This window comes from Schistocerca cancellata, chromosome 1 (assembly GCF_023864275.1).
Source record: "Schistocerca cancellata isolate TAMUIC-IGC-003103 chromosome 1, iqSchCanc2.1, whole genome shotgun sequence".
Lineage (NCBI taxonomy): Eukaryota > Metazoa > Arthropoda > Insecta > Orthoptera > Acrididae > Schistocerca > Schistocerca cancellata.
Window position 1 is genome coordinate 772,450,483 of NC_064626.1, and position 19,352 is coordinate 772,469,834.

Consider the following 19,352-nt stretch of genomic DNA (forward strand, 5'->3'; position numbering starts at 1 on the left):
CTTGTCTTGCTTTATCCACATATGGGCACAGCAAAGTTGAACACGATCTGGCTGCCACTAAACGTGAACTAAAACCATCATAGTGGAGAGAGCCAGGACACAACCTTTTGTGGCCTGCATCTGTTAAGATGTGACATTTGTGGCCTGCATCTGTTAAGATGTGACATTGCAATTATGATAAAATGATATATCACGTCTCTCTGGCCTTCATAATGGTGGAAGATGCTCATGAGATTTGAATCAAGTTTATTTATTAAATAGTTAAGTTTTGGACTTCTCACTGTGGGAATGGTTTGTCGTATGTCCAGGTGTGATGAAAGACATGGGTGCATCACATCTACACGATTGGAAGGCAAGTGCTCTGAACAACTAATATCAAGAACAGAAAAAACATCGCAGTATACACACGCGGTAGTTCTACGAACCGATTTACATACACAATACACATTAACATCAAATAATTTAAGAAGAGATCAAAAAAATGGAAACTCCAGGTGGGAATAGCAACAATGTAGGAAAAGAGTGTTACTTACTGTAAAGAAGACATCAAGTTGCAGATGGTCACAATTAAAAGATACTAACATGTAGCTTTTGGCCACAAACTTTGTCAGTAAAGGGTACACACACACACACAACACACGACCGCCAACTCCAGCATCTCCAGCCAGAATGATGCATCTCCAGCCAGAATGATGCATCTCCAGCCAGAATGATGCATCTCCAGCCAGAATGATGCATCTCCAGCCAGAATGATGCATCTCCAGCCAGAATGATGCATCTCCAGCCAGAATGATGCATCTCCAGCCAGAATGATGCATCTCCAGCCAGAATGATGCATCTCCAGCCAGAATGAGCACCTCCAGTCAGAATGAGCATCTCCAGTCAGAATGAGCATCTCCAGTCAGAATGAGCATCTCCAGTCAGAATGTAACATCATATGGGATGCAAGCAGCAATCTGGAAGGGGAAGGGATAGTAGTGTATGGGTGGGGGGAGAGACCAACACTGTCTGGTGGAGAGTGCAGGGACTTGACTGACAAGAGGTGCAGCATCAGGATATGTGGAACAAAGGAGACAAGCAGGAAAGGTGGGCAGAGATGCATTGGCAGAGGGCTAGAAATAAACAGGGTGGGAGATGAGAATGGAGAGGAGATGAAGGATAGAAGGGATGGAAATTAATTGGAGGGTGTGGGGACAGTATGTTATCGTAGGTTGAGGCCAGAATAATTGCATGGGCAGAGAATGTGTTGTGCAGTTCAGAAAAGCTGATGGTGCAGGGAAGGAATGGCTTGCAGCCATTGAAATCAAGTGTGTTATGTACAGCTGCATGGTGTGTCACAGGGTGGTCTACTTTGCTCTTGGCCACAGCTTAGCCATTTATCTGGTGGACAGTTGTGTGGTAATCATACCAATATAAAAGGCTGTGCCATGATTGCAGCAGAGCCTGGCCCTTATGGGGTAAGATAAATCTGTGACAGGACTGGAACAGGATGTGCTGGGTGGCTGGATTGGGCACGTTTTGAACCCTGAGCCTTCCACAGAGATATGATCCTTATGGCAAGAGGTTGCGACTGTGGTTTGCACAGGGATGGACTAGGATGTTGTGTAGGCAATGGAATACCTCTTTAGGATGGGGTAGGAAGTATCTCAGGCTGTACGTCCCTCATTTCGGGGCATGATGATAGGTAATCAAATCTGCAATATTAGACCATTCAGTATGATTTGTGGCTCCGATTTCAAAAAGGTAGCACAAGCACTAACATCTGTAGGAGCTAAAATGGGTTGTGACAATGTGGAGACTATACTAACTCATCTGATTATATTTAGGACTAGAGTAATTTCAATTAAGCCCGCCCAGGTAGCCGTGTGGTCTAACACACTGCTTCCTGAGCAGGAAGGCGTGCCGGTCCCTGGCATGAATCCGCCTGGCGGATTAGTGTAGAGGTCTGGTGTGCCAGCCAGCCTATGGATGATTTTTAAGGTGGTTTTCCATCTACCTCAGCAAATGCGGGCTGGTTCACCTTATTCCGCCTCAGTTACACACTGTCGGCGATTGCTGCACAAACACTGTAATTACTCTACCACGCCAACATCTGAGGTTACACTCATCTGGTATGAGACAGTGTCCACTGGGGGCCAAACCACACAATAACCCTGGGTTTGCTGTGGGGCAGCGGTGGGGTGAGGGTGGACTGCTGTGGGGTTGTGAACCACTGAGGGCTACAGTGGGATGAAGCCTTTCTGGGTCCCCAGTTTAATAAACAATTGCAATTATGTACATTATTACAAAAAGTGTTGGTTCCACGGGTTATTGCTGCTATTGCCAAACTGATATGTGGATGGAGGATACATGGCTACAGTGACTGTATCTACTATTAGTAAAATGTAACATGTGGAGAACAGAGTACTTCCCGATGGGGGGAGGGGGACAGAAGTTAATGTTTTATAGGAGATTGTTTGTCATTTTGAGTTCTTAATTAAATAAGCACCTTTAGTAACAGATCAAGGTTCTAATATTACAGCAGCTCTGAAAGACATCACAAGACTTCCTTGCACTTGTCACAGTCTTAGCATTTTGCTCAAACATGCAAAGGCACGTCAGAGTTTTTAATATCGTAATCAAAACTAACTCGTGTAGAAGAGACAATAAACTCGTATAAAGAACTAGTGGCATATAGTAAGATAGTTGGTTTTTCAAAAAAACTCGAGAAATCATGGAAACTAAAGATCAAAGTCTGCTGGAACAGTTTGCTAGAGATGCTAGTTTCAGTAGGTGATACTTTAATCGAGGTTAAGGAATTGCTACCAGGAAAAGGTAAAGCACACTTCAGAATATGGATGAGCATACTCTACTTACTTGTTATGTTTCTCAAGCCATTCAAAGAAGCTAGTAATGATTTAGAACACGACAACTCTCCATGTAGTACTTATTTGATGATGGAAACTTCTGGACGAATACTTGACCCCTAATGAATTAGACAGTGATGCCATGGCAATAGTTAAAATAAGATGCAGAAGTTACATTCTTTTGATGCTGCAAAGTTGGCACTTAAACTATAGTCTGTAGGCTTTAGAACTTTTAAGAACTGAAAACAATAAGGACATAGTTTAATAATTGTGTTAAAAGTTTCCACACGGACTCACTGGAATTGCTAATTCACAACAAGCCTTCCGAAGGGGTTTCTTGGGTCTCTGCGTGAAATACTCTCACTCATTCAACACATTCTTCAGTTACTCTTTGTTATTCCATACTCTCCCCTTTGCGCAAAGATATACAAACAAAACTGTTCGAGTTGCTCTTTTACTTGATGTACAATTTATAGTTGTAAGTTGAGTATAATAAATGTACAAAGCAATAAAACCTGTGTATTCATTCTGCAACAACCTGTAATTACCACAATTATAAATTAGGCATAAGGTAACGATAAGACTGTTGTTATCCCTGGTGAGAGCACACATGTGAATAAGCTTAATAGTCACATATTTTAAAATGGGAATATTGAGAAAACAGTGAGTTTTTAACCAAGGCAGGAAAGTTTTAGAGGTATCACATTTGTGGTTATTATACTTAGGCATTATGGAAATACTTAATGAGAAGCTATTTAACAGAAATATATTCTATAAGATCTTTTGGGAAATGATAAATTATGTCACAGGTCGATAATCCAAGGGAGTTTGAGATTAGATGAAGCAATTCCTTCGTATTCGACAATTCGTTAATGGATTGAAGAGGAGCAATATGTACACATTAGGAACATATAAACACAATATTTGGCTAGGAAGCATTCAAGATTAGTGTAATATATATTTATCTTAAATTATGAAAGTAATGAGTAAACTGCAGAGATAACTGCAGAAAAAGCGTTGAAAAATTTACCACACAGTACCATGAGAAGGAGATCATAGGTACATTAATGTAATGGTTATAAGTTTGCAAAAATACAAAAGAAAGTATAGATGAAAGTGTGTTTATAGAGGGGCTTGGAAATGCCAGTTTATAGGCATCAAGGAGGTTTTTTTTCCCCCCTCAAATAAATTAATATGGGAAAGGGTAACAGCTTTGATTATTATTGGTTTTTAGGATGCAGTATATCTCATACAATTTGTGTGTTGGGGAGGAAAGGGTAGCTGAACCCATGAAAGGGATGGCCTATGCTTAGGTGAGATGAATCCATGGAAGGGAGGACCCCCATATTTACTCGAATCTAAGCCGCACTTTTTTTTCCAGTTTTTGTAATCCAAAAAACCGTCTGCGGCTTAGAATCGAGTGCAATGTAAGCGGAAGTTCTGAAAAATGTTGGTAGGTGCCGCCACAACTAACTTCTGATGTCGAACATATGTAGCGCTATACAAGACTGGGATGTTTGTCAATATGGCCAGCTCTACGTTCTGAATTTTTTCCTACCTGTGACAAGAGATGGTTGCTAAAAGGAACTTTTCTGAATTGTGAATCAAATGCAGTATTCTCTTCACCATAAGAATAATATGAATGTAAACATTTTGCCATGTATTCCTTTGTGTTTCGTGCTATCTCATTTAAATCCTGTCTGCCTAATAAACTATGAAACTACAGTGAGACAACAGCAAACGTGGAAGAATATACATATCATGTCATGTTTATATTCGCATTATTCTTATGCTGAATAGTGATAAAGTCTGAAATGAAGCACGGCAACTGACTAGATTTTTAAATCTAAGATGACTAATTTCTGTGCAGAATGTAATGTATTAAAGAGGCATCTGCAAAGATTTTCAAACCGAGAAAATTTTTTGCTAAACTTTCGTTCAGAACATCTATCATACGCAGTCTATTATTTGGTTCTTGTTGATCATTATCAAAGAAAGCAGCAGTGTAAGTAACAACAAATAGCAGTCTCTTGCCACTGTTTCGCTAATGAGACGATTCCTCTCTTTTTTTGTTTTTAATTGTAAGCGGCGGTAGCGTGCACAAAAGCAAGCCATGCTGCGAACGGCGACAGGTCATAAACACTCATTATCAGAATGTGACAAACAATGCACAACACAGCACAATAATGCATTTTGAGCTTAGAGTGACGGAAACACCTATAACAAAGAGAATGGCACTCATCAGATCACAGAAAAATAAGCAATCAATTCAAACCAGACGAAGCACGTGAAAAAGGAGGCGTACCAGTATAAATACGGACAGAGCACCTGACGCATAGCAATGACTACCTGGTAAAGCTTAAATGCTAAGCTTACCACACGAACCAAACTACTGTAGCTGTATTGTCATTCATTCGACCTAAATTGTGTCTCATATTACAATCGACCGACTTTGTTTCGGTCTGAAGGTGCGGTCTATAACGTTTCTCTCCCCTTGAATTTCGAATCAAATTTCAGGTGCGGCTTAGATTCGGGAAATTTTTTTTTCCATGATTTCGAGAGTCATTTTTCAGGTGCGGCTTAGATTCGAGTAAATACGGCACCCTGTATTAGTTGAGTAGGAATTGAAGGACAATAGAATCAGAAGAATGACAGGTGACTGAGAAGTATCTTCCCCATAGAAAGAAGCATAGCAATTCTTGTGGATATAAGAAATTTTTTTGGAAATTTGTGGTGAGGTCCTATGGGACCAAACAGCTGGGGTTATCTGTCCCTTGGCTACACCATACGGCATGGATATAAGAATTTGATGTAATTGCAGTGCTCACTCTTAATGAATTTTCCGGACTGACATAGTATTAAGAGATTTACCTGGTTAGTGCTGTTTTATGACAGATTCTTGACATACTACATGTCTGGAATGTGCAGTTAGCAATATTGGGTTATGAATACCTTGTATCATGTAGCTCCTTGGGTGTGATAAAATCAAGTATATGGGTGCAAAAACTTATGAAATGCAACTATGATTACATCATTTACAAGAAATTGTACACATACGTGGTGAATGTAAAGTGGAAAAGTACAATGAACTGCTTAATTTCCCTTCCTATCTGTACCCTTTAACAGATTAAGAATAGAACGAAAATAAAGTAAGCCAAGTGGAGGCTCCCCACAAATTTTGTGTATTAAGTATTGTATGAAATGAAACCAACTCAAGGAAATGCGGGTTTAAAACTAATGTAGGCTACATAGATAAGGTACCTATATAATTAAGGTGTTTAAGCTACGGGAATAAGATAATAAAAGTATGTATTGTTAAAGGAATTACACTTTTTTTGAAAGAGCAGTGGATGTTTACCACACAACATCTAAGCTAAAGGAAATCATATTTATGAAGAAATTAAGAATTCATATACTTAACCCAAAGGAAGAGACTATGGTACACACAGTAAAAAAAATTTAAATGAAAAATTCTTAAATTAGTGTTCTGTAGAGAAGGCACCCAGAAACAACAGTGGCGAAAGAATATTCTGTTAGTAAGTGTCAAAGCCACGCGCTTGTCTTAGTTTATGGATGCGAATGGAAGTTATATGCATGTCATTACAGAGAATTATATGGATAAGCATTAGTGTTATGTTAATTTGTATTCAATGAATTGAAAGTTGTTTTAATAAGTTGTTGTTGTTGTGGTCTTCAGTCCTGAGACTGGTTTGATGCAGCTCTCCATGCTACCCTATCCTGTGCAAGCTTCTTCATCTCCCAGTACTTACTGCAACCTACATCCTTCTGAATCTGTTTAGTGTATTCATCTCTTTGTGCCCCTCTACGATTTTACCCTCCAATGCTAAATTTGTGATCCCTTGATGCCTCAGAACATGTCCTACCAATCGGTCCCTTCTTCTTGTCAAGTTGTTCCACAAACTCCTCTTCTCCACAATTCTATTCAATACCTCCTCATTAGTTATGTGATCTACCCATCTATCTTCAGCATTCTTCTGTAGCACCACATTTCGAAAGCTTCTATTCTCTTCTTGTCCAAACTATTTACCGTCCATGTTTCACTTCCATACATGGCTACACTCCATGCAAATACTTTCAGAAACGACTTCCTGACACTTAAATCTATACTCTATGTTAACAAATTTCTCTTTTTCAGAAGCGCTTTCCTTGCCATTGCCAGTCTACATTTTAATCTTCTCTACTTCGACCATCATCAGTTATTTTGCTCCCCAAATAGCAAAACTCCATTACTACTTTAAGTGTCTCATTTCCTAATCTAATTCCCTCAGCATCACCCGACTTAATTAGACTACATTCCATTATCCTCGTTTTGCTTTTGTTGATGTTCACCTTATATCCTCCTTTCAAGACACTGTCCATTCCGTTCAACTGCTCTTCCACGTCCTTTGCTGTCTCTGACAGAATTACACTGTCATCGGCAAACCTCAAAGTTTTTATTTCTTCTCCATGGATTTTAATTCCTACTCCGAATTTTTCTTTTGTTTCCTTTACTGCTTGCTCAATATACAGATTGAATAACATCGGGGAGAGGCTACAACCCTGTCCCACTCCCTTGCCAACCACTGCTTCCCTTTCATGTCCCACAACTCTTATAACTGCAATTTGGTTTCTGTGCAAATTGTGAATAGGCTTTCGCTCCATGTATTTTACCCCTGCCACCTTCAGAATATGAAAGAGAGTATTCCAATCAACATTGTCAAAAGCTTTCTCTAAGTCTACAAATGCTAGAAATGTAGGTTTGCCTTTCCTTACTCTATTTTCCAAGATAAAGTTGTCAGGTCAGTATTGCCTCACGTGTTCTAACATTTCTACAGAATCCAAACTGATCTTCCCCGAGGTCAGCTTCTACCAATTTTTCCATTAGTCTCTAAAGATTTCGTGTTAGTATTTTGCAGCCATGGATTATTAAACGGATAGTTTGGTAATTTTCACATCTGTCAGCACCTGCTTTCTTTGGGATTGGAATTATTATGTTCTTCTTCAAGTCTGAGGGTATTTCGCCTGTTTCATACATCTAGCTCACCAGATGGTAGAGTTTTGTCAGAACTGGCTCTCCCAAGGCTGTCAGTAGTTCTAATGGAATGTTGTCTACTCTCTGGGCCTTGTTTCGACTTAGGTCTTTCACAGCTCTGCGACACTCTTCACACAGTATCATATCTCCCATTTCATCTTCATCTACCTCCTCTTCTATTTCGATAATATTGTCCTCCAGAGCATTGCCCTTGTATAGACCCTCTATATACTCCTTCCACCTTTCTACTTTCCCTTCTTTGCTTAGAACTAGGTTCCATCTGAGCTCTTGATATTCATGCAAGTGCTTCTTTTTTCTCCAAAGGTCTCTCTAAGTTTCCTGTAGGCAGTATCTATCTTACCCCTAGTGATATGTGCCTCTACATCCTTACATTTGTCCTCTAGCCAACCGTGCTTAGCCATTTTGCGCTTCCTGTTGATCTCATTTTTGAGACGTTTGTATTCCATTTTGCCTGCTTCATTTACTGCATTTTTGTATTTTCTCCTTTCATCAATTAAATTCATTATCTCTTCTATTACCCAAGGATTTCTACTAGCCCTTGGCTTTTTATCTACTCAATGCTCTGCTGCTTTCACTATTTCATTTCTCAAAGCTACCCATTTTTCTTCTACTGTATTTCTTTCCCCCATTCTTGTCAATCGTTCCCTAATGCTCTCCCTGAAACTCTCTACAACCTCTGGTTCTTTCAATTTATCCAGATCCCATCTCCTTAAATTCCCACCTTTTTGCAGTTTGAGTTTCAATCTACAATTCATAACCAATAGATTGTGGTCAAGAGTCCACATCTGCCCCTGGAAATGTCTTACAATTTAAAACCTGGTTCCCAAATCTCTGTCTTACCATTATATAATCTATCTGATACCTTCTAGTGTCTCCATGTATACAACCTTCTTTTATGATTCTTGAACCAAGTGTTAGCTATGATTAAATTATGCTCTGTGCAAAATTCTACCAGACAGCTTCCTCTTTCATTTCTTACCCCCAATCCATATTCACCTACTATGTTTCCTTCTCTCCCTTTTCCTACTCTCTAATTCTAGTCACCCATGACTTAAATTTTCGTCTCCCTTCATTACCTGAATAATTATTCTTTTATCTAATCATACATTTCATTTTCTTCATCATCTGCAGAGGTAGTTGGCATATAAACTTGTACTACTGTAGTAGGCGTGGGCTTCATGTCTATCTTGGCCACAATAATGTGTTCACTATGCAGTTTGTAGTAGCTTACCCGCACTCCTACTTTTTTTATTCTTTATTAAACCTACTCCTGCATTACTCCTATTTGATTTTGTATTTATAACCCTGTATTCACCTGACCAGAAGTCTTGTTCCTCCGGCTGCCGAACTTCACTAATTCCCACTATATCTTTAACCTATCCATTTCCCTTTATAAATTTTCTAACCTACCTGCCCGATTAAGGGATCAGGCTTTCCACGCTCCTACCCGTAGAACACCAGTTTTGTTTCTCCTGATAACGACGTCCGCCCGAGTAGTCCCAGCCCAGAGATCCGAATGGGGGACTATTTTACCTCCGGAATATTTTACCCAAGAGGATGCCATCATCATTTTACCATAGAGTGAAGCTGCATGCCCTCGGGAAAAATTACGGCTTTAGTTTCCCCTTGCTCTCAGCTATTCGCAGTACCAGCACAGCAAGACCGTTTTGGTTAGTGTTACAAAGCCAGATCAGTCAATCATCCAGACTGTTGCCCCTGCAACTACTGAAAAGGCTGCTGTCCTTCTTCAGGAACCACACGTTTGTCTGGCCTCTCAACAGATAGCCCTGCGTCGTGGTTGCACCTACAGTATGTCCATCTGTATCACTGAAGCACGCAAGCCTCCCCGCCAACAGCAAGGTCCATGGTTCATGGGCGGGGGGAGGGGCAGGGTTTAGGTGGACAATTTTTGCAACATCTCAATGGGTGGATATGAGAGATGGCATCAATTTTGATAAAGCCTCTCGCGTCTTCATAGTGATGAGAGATTTGAATAAAGTTTATTTTATTACTAGTTTAGTTTAGGACTTCAGTGTCAGAGAAATGGTTTGTGATAGGTGTAGATGTGATCAAAGACGTGTGCATATAATCTAAAAGGTGGGAGAGCGAGTTACATATGTGGGGCCACTTGTTCTTTGACCTTGGGGGCATTCTGCAGCCACAGAGAAAAGGAATGCCAAGGCAACAATGTAAATGATGTGACAAGCAAAAATCTGCCTCTACATCTATATTCTGCAAACTGCCATGAGGTGCACGGCAGAGGGTATGTCCCAGAGTACCAGTTATTAGAGTTTCTTCCTGTTCCATGCACGTACAGTGTGCGGGAAGAATGACTGACTGAATGCCTCTATGAGTGTAGCAATTATTCTAATATTATCATCATGATTTCGAATAAGTGGTGTGTAGTATATTCCTAGAGTTTTCATTTAAAGCCGGTTTTTGGAACTTCGTTAATGAACTTCTCAAAATGGTTGTGTGTATCTTCAACTGTCATCCAGTTCTTCTGTGTGTGTTAGTCCTGCTTAATATGGGTCCCACACATCTGAGCAATATTCTAGAACAGGTTGCTCGAGTGATTTATAAGCAATCTCCTTTGTAGACTAATTGCACGTCCCTAGTATTCTACCAATAAACCTGCTTTACCCACGATAGCCATTCCATTTCATATCATATCCCTCAAAAGAGTTACACCCAGTTATTTGTACGAGTTGGCTAATTTCAACAGTCACTGTCGCTGCCACTCCATTGGTGATCTTTCCTTGCTCAGCATGTTGAGCAGTGTAAGCATAAAATGCTATTTCTGTGGGGAAGAAAAGAACCTTAGCTTGGGTGATATCCTGTGTCTCCTGCGAGAAAATTATTCTCGCAAGTCGGGCCTTTGTGTTGTTGGCCTTCAGTCAGTCACTCCTTGATATTATAAACATAGGATACTAATATTTTTCATTTTGTGATGTGCACAATACATTTCTGAACACACAAATCAAGCTGCCAATCTTTGCACCACATTAAAATCTTAAGACCTGACTGAATATTTATGCAGCTTCTTTCAGACAATACTTCATCATGAATCACTGTATTATCTACACCAAGTCTGAGGTTATTATTAATATTGTCTGAAAGTTCACTGATGTACAACAAACAGTAAGGTCCCAACACGCACCCCTGGGGCACACTGACGTGTCTTCTACATCTGACAATAACTATTCATCCAAGATAACATGCTGTGTCCTCCCTACCAAAATGTCCTCATTTCAGTCACAAATTTCACTTGAATCCCATGTGATTCTCCTTTTGACAATAAGCGCAGATTTGGTACGGAGTCAAACGCTCTTCAGATCTTAAGCAAAATCATTGTGCCTGTCAAACCAAGAGTTTTCAAGTTTTCTGGAATGAAATTCCTAATGACAATCTCCGATCATTGTTCTGGAAGATCCTGTTGTCAAAGGATTCTAGCAAGAATACTGCTTTTGTCTTCACTGGACATTTGCGTAAGTTGAAGGTGCTTCCATTTGGTCTGAACATTAGGTCTGGCATGTCTATTACAGGTCCTGACACTATTCCCAGGTGAGTTTGTTGGGCAAAGTTACCATCTATGTTGAGTATTTGTTAATAGTTGCACCTTCCTGAAAAGAGCACATAGAACTATTGCTACAAGTTTTGCAAAGCTATTTAGATTCAGGGGTGACCACTAATTAAGGGAAGTCAAAATCTGATAAACAGATCAAGTTTGTAGGACATGTATCTATGGCTGGTATTGAGCCCAAGCCACATAAGATACAACAGTCAATTGTCCCTCAGCAACATCTACAATACAGTTGAAAACTATTTCTGAGCATGATGTCATTCTTTAGATGTTTCACTTCTAAACAACCTAGATCTTCTGGATTTGTTAAAGAAAAAGGCTCCCTGGTCCTGATCTCTCCAGTGTCAGGAAGCTTTCGACAGAATTAAAGATGCACTGGCCAAGCAGAAATCTTGCACCATCCAGATACAGGTAAATATTTTTATATTAACTCAGATGTGTCATACATGTAACATGAATCCTGTTTCTTTCACAAATTATAGACTGATGGCAGAAGTCCATGTCCTCAGTTTCGCCAGCAGGGTTTTGAGTGTGTGAGGTCATACCTGGGAATGGAGCTAGATGCCCCTTGTAGCATTGTGGTCGTTTATGAAGTTTAATTATTGCATCCGCTGTTGATATGTCAGAAAGTTTTCTGCAAGCACAAAGCTTTAAGCTTTCTTTTAACTTGCCAGCTACTCCACCACAGATTCAACAAAGTTGGGGTTTTTTCCAGGAAGGATACGATTTTGAAATTGTCTATATCCAAGGAAGAGAAAACATTGTCACTGATGCACTACCCAGGTTTGCCTGAGCTTGGTGAACCTGTGGAATAGGTGACAGATTACAAATTGTCATTAATAAAGGGCAATGTTCACCGACATTATTTGGCAATGTGTAAGAACATCCAAGCATTACAGGATGTAGATCCTAAATGGTCTGAGGTTGAGTGTGTTTTGGTGCTTCAACCAAATCAGTCACAAGTTCAGCCACTTCTACACTTTGCATAATGATGTATTAATCCATCTGAGCAATAGTGACAATGAGTTCTAATGCATGTGTGTAAATCTGGCTTACCACAATTACCTGATCAGTTACACACACGTGGCCTGGGGAACTTGGGCAATTGAAAAATGTGAATGGAAAATTGCCACCTATTGGTACGTGCCAAATTTGCACAGGTGAGTGCATCATTTGTTGTGAGCACACTTTGTCAGAAAACTAATCTCATGAACCTGCCTAGAAAAATTCCTTTGCATCTATTTCTGATGACAAAATCTGGAGAAATTGCCTTCACTGACATAATTGGTACATATCCTCAGGAAGGAAAGGTATTAAATATCTGGTTGCAATACACGGTGTCAGATTATATGTTGCAAAGTCCATATATGCCACACCAATAGTCAAGATGTTGAAGAATGATTACTTCCCTCACTTCTGAAAGTTTGACGGAATACTGTCCAATAACACTTCAAATTTTACTGGGTGGTCATTTTGCCATGGGCACAGCATCAAGCTGATTTTAATTTCACATTTCCATCTGGGAACTGATTGCATGGACAAAATTGACACGGAATTAAACAGTTTTCTTTGAACCCATGCTCCGCATAAACGTCTTAACTTTGACACCCTCTTTGAGGAAATCGTGAATGATTTTCCACATTTTTCCCACAGGGCACACACCAAACAAAATTATGTTTAAGAAGAGACAAGTGAGTGGGGGGCTACACTTCCACTCACCCCACGACGTGGCATCTCATGGGAAGAAAAAAAACACGCCAAGTGCTCATATGTTTGAATGCCAGCACTGGCTCGAAAGACAATGTATGATAAAAAAGCTAGGCCGAATGCAGTTGTTTGACTTACACTAGATGGTGCTATGTTCTGATCCTATGCTACCTCTTCTGAAGAAACAGAACAAGAAGTGGCAATTACAGGGTTATTACAAATGATTGAAGCGATTTCACAGCTCTACAATAACTTTATTATTTGAGATATTTTCACAATGCTTTGCACACACATACAAAAACTCAAAGTTTTTTTAGGCATTAACAAATGCTCGATATGTGCCCCTTAGTGATGCGGCAGCAAGTCGATAATCAAGTTCCTTCCACACTCGGCGCGGCATGTCCCCATCAATGAGTTCGAAAGCATCGTTGATGCAAGCTCGCAGTTCTGGCACGTTTCTTGGTAGAGGAGGTTTAAACACTGAATCTTTCACATAACCCCACAGAAAGAAATCACATGGGGTTAAGTCGGGAGAGCGTGGAGACCATGACATGAATTTCTGATCATGATATCCACCATGAGCGATCCATTGGTTTTCCAATCTCCTGTTTAAGAAATGCCGAACATCATGATGGAAATGTGGTGGAGCACCATCCTGTTGAAAGATGAAGTCGGCACCGTCAGTCTCCAGTTGTGGCATGAGCCAATTTTCCAGCATGTCCAGATACACGTGTCCTGTAACTTTTTTTCGCATAAGAAAAAGGGGCCGTAAACTTTAAACCTTGAGATTGCACAAAACACGTTAACTTTTGGTGAATTGCAAATTTGCTGCACGAATGCATGAGGATTCTCTACCGCCCAGATTCGCACATTGTGTCTGTTCACTTCACCAGTTTCGCACTGAACGCATCCTCTTCCATGAGCTGTTGCAACCGCGCCGAAAATTCAAAGCGTTTGACTTTGTCATCGGGTGTCAGGGCTTGTAGCAATTGTAAACGGTAAGGCTTCTGCTTTAGCCTTTTCCGTAAGATTTTCCAAACCGTCAGCTGTGGTACGTTTAGCTCCCTGCTTGCTTTATTCGTCGACTTCTGCGGGCTACACGTGAAACTTGCCCGCACCCGTTTCTTCGCTCACTGCAGGCCGACCCGTTGATTTCCCCTTACAGAGGCATCCAGAAGCTTTAAACTGTGCATACCATCGCCGAATGGAGTTAGCAGTTGGTGGATCTTTGTTGAACTTCGTCCTGAAGTGTCGTTGCACTGTTATGACTGACTGATGTGAGTGCATTTCAAGCACGACATACGCTTTCTCGGCTCCTGTCGCCATTTTGTCTCACTGCGCTCTCAAGCGGCAGAGACCTGAAGTGTGGCTTCAGCCGAACAAAACTTTATGAGTTTTTCTACGTATCTGTAGTGTGTCGTGACCATATGTCAATGAATGGAGCTACAGTGAATTTATGAAATCGCTTCAATCATTTGTAATAGCCCTGTATTGTGTACTGGTCCATTCTGTGTTGTGAAAATTCCCCATGATGGAGATTTTCTCTTGGTGTATCTGAATAAGTGTAAAGTCAAAGGGCTATCACCACAAAGATCTAAGAAAATTTATGAAGCAGAGATTAGTCTTATTACTGCATGTAGTTGTGTGTGTGTGTTTTACTTGTAAAGTATTTTTACATTGTATTTGTATATCTCAATGTAAATACGTAAGAGTACTCGACATCATCTCATAATTCTTGATCAAGAAAGCATTTTGCTCAAATGTACTGAATGCAAATGAGATTTGTGCAAAGCCATGAATCATTCACTTAAAACAATGTCAGATTTTATGATAAACTACAGATTACTAGAATTCTGATTCACGTCCTCCATACACTAGTTTGTTCCTTCTGATCTCCAAATATCAGTAATGTGAAAGTGTGGCCTAATAGCTAATATTTTCATCTTGTCATTTGTCTAGTGTGTTCTTTTATGTAATTTAAGTAGTAATCTGAAATTTAGTGACTGAAGATGTGGATCCCCTCTTTAATTGTGTAACCAGTCAGTGAAATTTCAATGTAATTACCTAGACATGGATGACTTTGTGCCAGAAGCATGTCCTACAGGGACATTCATGATCTATCATTACATGGACAAATATGAACAATTGTGGCCCTGTGACATGTTTGGGAACATGAATGGCTGCAAATGGTCTCCTCGTAGTGAACGTAACCATTTCCAGTCAATGATCAGTTCAGTGGACCCAGTCTATTCCACGTAAACACGGACCCCACTGTTGTGGAGCCACCACAATCTTTTACAACTCAGGTCCATGACTTCATGGGGTCTGCGTCTAACACTAACACTAGCTCTTCTCAACAAATTCGGACTCATCTGACTAGGATATGGTTTCCTAGCCACCTAGAGTCCAACTGATACGGTCACGAGCCGAAGCAAGTTGTTGCAAGCAATGTCGTGCTGTTACAAAGGCAATTGCGTCTGTTGTCTGCTGCCATAGTCCATTAACACCAAATTTCACTGCAGTGTCCTAAAGGATATGTCCATCATACATTCCACAGTGATTTCTGTGGTTATTTCACACTGTGTGAATCAATTGGACTGCTATGGCTAGGTATAGCTGCATCACAAAAAATGTGATGGACTACTTTCCAGACAACCAGCACAGCACAAATGCTCAGCTATATCCTGGACAGTCCTCTACTTTGTCATATGTTATTGAGAAGGTGGGTCTGTCTAAAAACACAGCTACAAAGCATTTAAGTGGTCCCTAATAGTAACTCACTTCCTGCCTGAGACTGTCACTGGAACTGTTAAGATCTGTAGTGTCACATGCTACAGCTGACAGAGCGCATACATCTTACTGGACCCATTTTTGAACCTCTTGACATCACCTGGTTGGAAAGCAGTTTTATTCCCATCCTTTAAGCCGACACCTGCAGAACGAAAAATTCTAATTCTCATTCAGTATAACCTATCTCAGTAAGCTGTGCCGATGAAATCTGACAGAATGACTGCATACATATGAAAAAAATAATAACAATCCATAAAACACTTCAGGGGCATATGAATGCGAGCAGAACCCATCCTGATTTTTTAAAATCAAATTGCAAAATGTCTTTCCATAATACTTTAGTAACTTCCCACTACACTAATCAAAATGATACATCCATAACAATTACACACAATCCATAATAGTTGGCATTTCTGTGAATGGTCTGCTTTATGAGTTAATCACAAATACAAGATGGTCAGCTTGAAAAGCTTTCCAAGTTGTTGCATGAAAGATTGTGTCGAGAAAAAAAAAATTGTTAAAAAAATCAATAATTTGTGCTGTCTGTGAATCATTTAGCATTGAAGTAAGCCAATTATGTTGTGCACAAAAAATTCAAGTAGTTGCATGCACTAAAGCACCGACATCTGTGGATCTATCAATTACCACTTGTTCCAATGCTCCTTACCAATTAAAATGTGCCTTCTTTAAGATAGGTAAGAAAAACCATCAAGAAACAAGTTTGACGACAGTGTCTGTGGCAAGTCGCTTGAATTTGTGCATCCAACAATCTAATTGCACCATTTCAGAGTTATTTGCATTTAAAATTGCCAATGTATCCATTGTTTCTTAAAAAAATATTTCTCAGAACAACCTACCCTGCAACACCCTTGCCAGCTATTCAGTGTGTGTCTGTATATTTTGAATATACATTGTTAGTTTTAATCAATTCTCTAATACTAAGCACACTTCCGTGTAAGCTGCACGACAGTACAAACTCTGTTGCACAGTGAAAGATCAAGCCCAGTTAATTATTCTTTCCCTCTTCTTCTACATTACATTTATCACATCAATCTGTATGTCACCCTTCCCTATGGCATGTCTTCAATATAGCAGAGACGCTGAGTCGCAGATAGGCACAACAAAAAGACTTTCACAAATAAATAAAGCTTTCAGCAATTAAGGTCTTCGTCAACAATATCCCCCCTCCCCCACACAGACAGACAGAGAGAGAAGTCTATTCATTACTATGCTTTTCTGATACTGGGCTCTCAAAAAATATCATTTTTTGTTAAGGCATCTAACAGATTCTTGCCAAATTTTCAACTCAAACACATGAGATGCAACAAGAAACAAAGAAATGCTTTATCTTTCAATAGAAAATGAAACAGGCAAGACTCTGCAAAATGTAATTTCACTTACATATACACAAGTACTTCACATGGCACCATATGGTGCAGTGTGTACTTAATGTGTGTATCATTTTTTCTCCTCCTTACTCTGACTGCAGGCAGTGCATAGTGTGAGAGAGAGAGAGAGAGAGAGAGAGAGAGAGAGAGAGAGAGAGAGAGGTAAAATCTAGACCCATTTTTCTGCCCTCATTGTTTGCATAACTTATTGAAATGGCTGTGTATATAAGGACAACAAACAGAGTGGTTCAACAACTGGAAATGCTACATACTCTCTTCTCTTTGTGAGGCACTGGATGGATTAAACAGGAATCTTTTTTGATTTAACTAAGGCATTTTATTTTGTTGATCACAAAATATTGCTCCAAAAGTTGGAATATGAGGAGTAGCTCAGAACTGGTTCACCTCTTACTTTAAAAACAGCACAAGGTCATTCTCCACAGTTCTGAGAATTGCTATAATGTGGGTTCTGAGTGGCGCACAGTGAAGTATGGGGTGCCCCAGGGAGAAATGATGGGGCCACTCCTGTTTTTTATTTGCATAAAAATGGTTCAAATGGCTCTGAGCACTATGGGACTCAACTGCTGTGGTCATCAGTCCCCTAGAACTTAGAACTAATTAAACCTAACTAACCTAAGGACATCACACACATCCATGCCCGAGGCAGGATTCGAACCTGCGACCGTAGCAGCAGCGCGGCTCCGGACTGGAGCACCTAGAACCGCACGACCACTGCGGCCGGCTCTTATTTACATAAGATATACCTCCTAGTATTACAGTGGATTCTAAAATATTTCTGTTTGTTGGTGACACTAGCTTGTGTACAATGTTGGCACTGTTTCAAATACTGCCGTTCAAGACATAAGTTCACGGCTTGTAGAAAATAAACAAATGCTAAAACACAAAGAGACCTCAATTTTTAGTGTCTAACAAGCAATTCAACAAAATCTAAAGTTTTAATTACAGAGAATGGGCATAAGCTTAGTGAGACTTAACAGTTCAAATTTCTAGGTGTTCAGGTAGACAGTAAAATGTAGGCTAGTGGACAGTCCATGGTTGGTTGGTTTAAAGGCGGGAGAAGGGACCAAACTACGAGGTAATCGGTCCCCTGTTCCTAATAAAACAATGCCACAGGTGTGAGAATAAAATGGACGAAACATATAACACAAAACGGAAAGAAAGGAAAAGTCACAAGAATGAAGGAGAGGCAAAGAACACTAAAAGGAACAAAAGAGGACAAGAAAACAACAGAGAAACACTAGAAACAGAAGAGAGTAAAACATGAAAGCAGATTACAGTGGCTCGCCAACCATGAGAATAAAAATGGAAAGCCAGCCACTCTGCAACACATTAAAACCTCCACCCTAAAAGTACTAGGGTGGAGAACACAGAGGGACAAAGGACACACTCTAAAACCTACATAGAAGTATAAAACCCACTCTCACAGATAAAATGTAAAACTAAAGCTGCTGTGGAGGCATTGTTGCCCAACACCAAAGGCAGGGTGCTGCGAAAGTTAAAAGTCTGCCGCAGAGCAGCTAAAAGTGGGCAGTCCAGCAAGAGGTAGACAACTGCCATTTGAGAGCCACAGCGACACTGAGGTGGGTCCTCACGATGGAGTAGGTAACCATGTGTTAGCCATGTATGGCCAATACAGAGCTGGCAGAAGACAACCGATTCCCTGCGAGAGGACTGCATGGAAGACTTCCACACATTCACAGTCTCCTTAATGACATGCAGTTTGTTGTGCATCATGTTATGCCATTCCGCCTCCCAAAGCCGGAAAACCCTGTGGTGTAAGACAGAACGCAGGTCAGCTTCAGAGTTGCCTATCTCCAGAAGTGGTTTCTGCATTGCCTGTTTGGCCAACCAGTTGGCAAGTTCATAGCCGGGGATTCCAATGTGTCCTGGGGTCCACACAAACACCACGGTATGGTGGGACTGTTCCAGGGCATAGATGGACTCCTGAATGGACGCTACCAGAG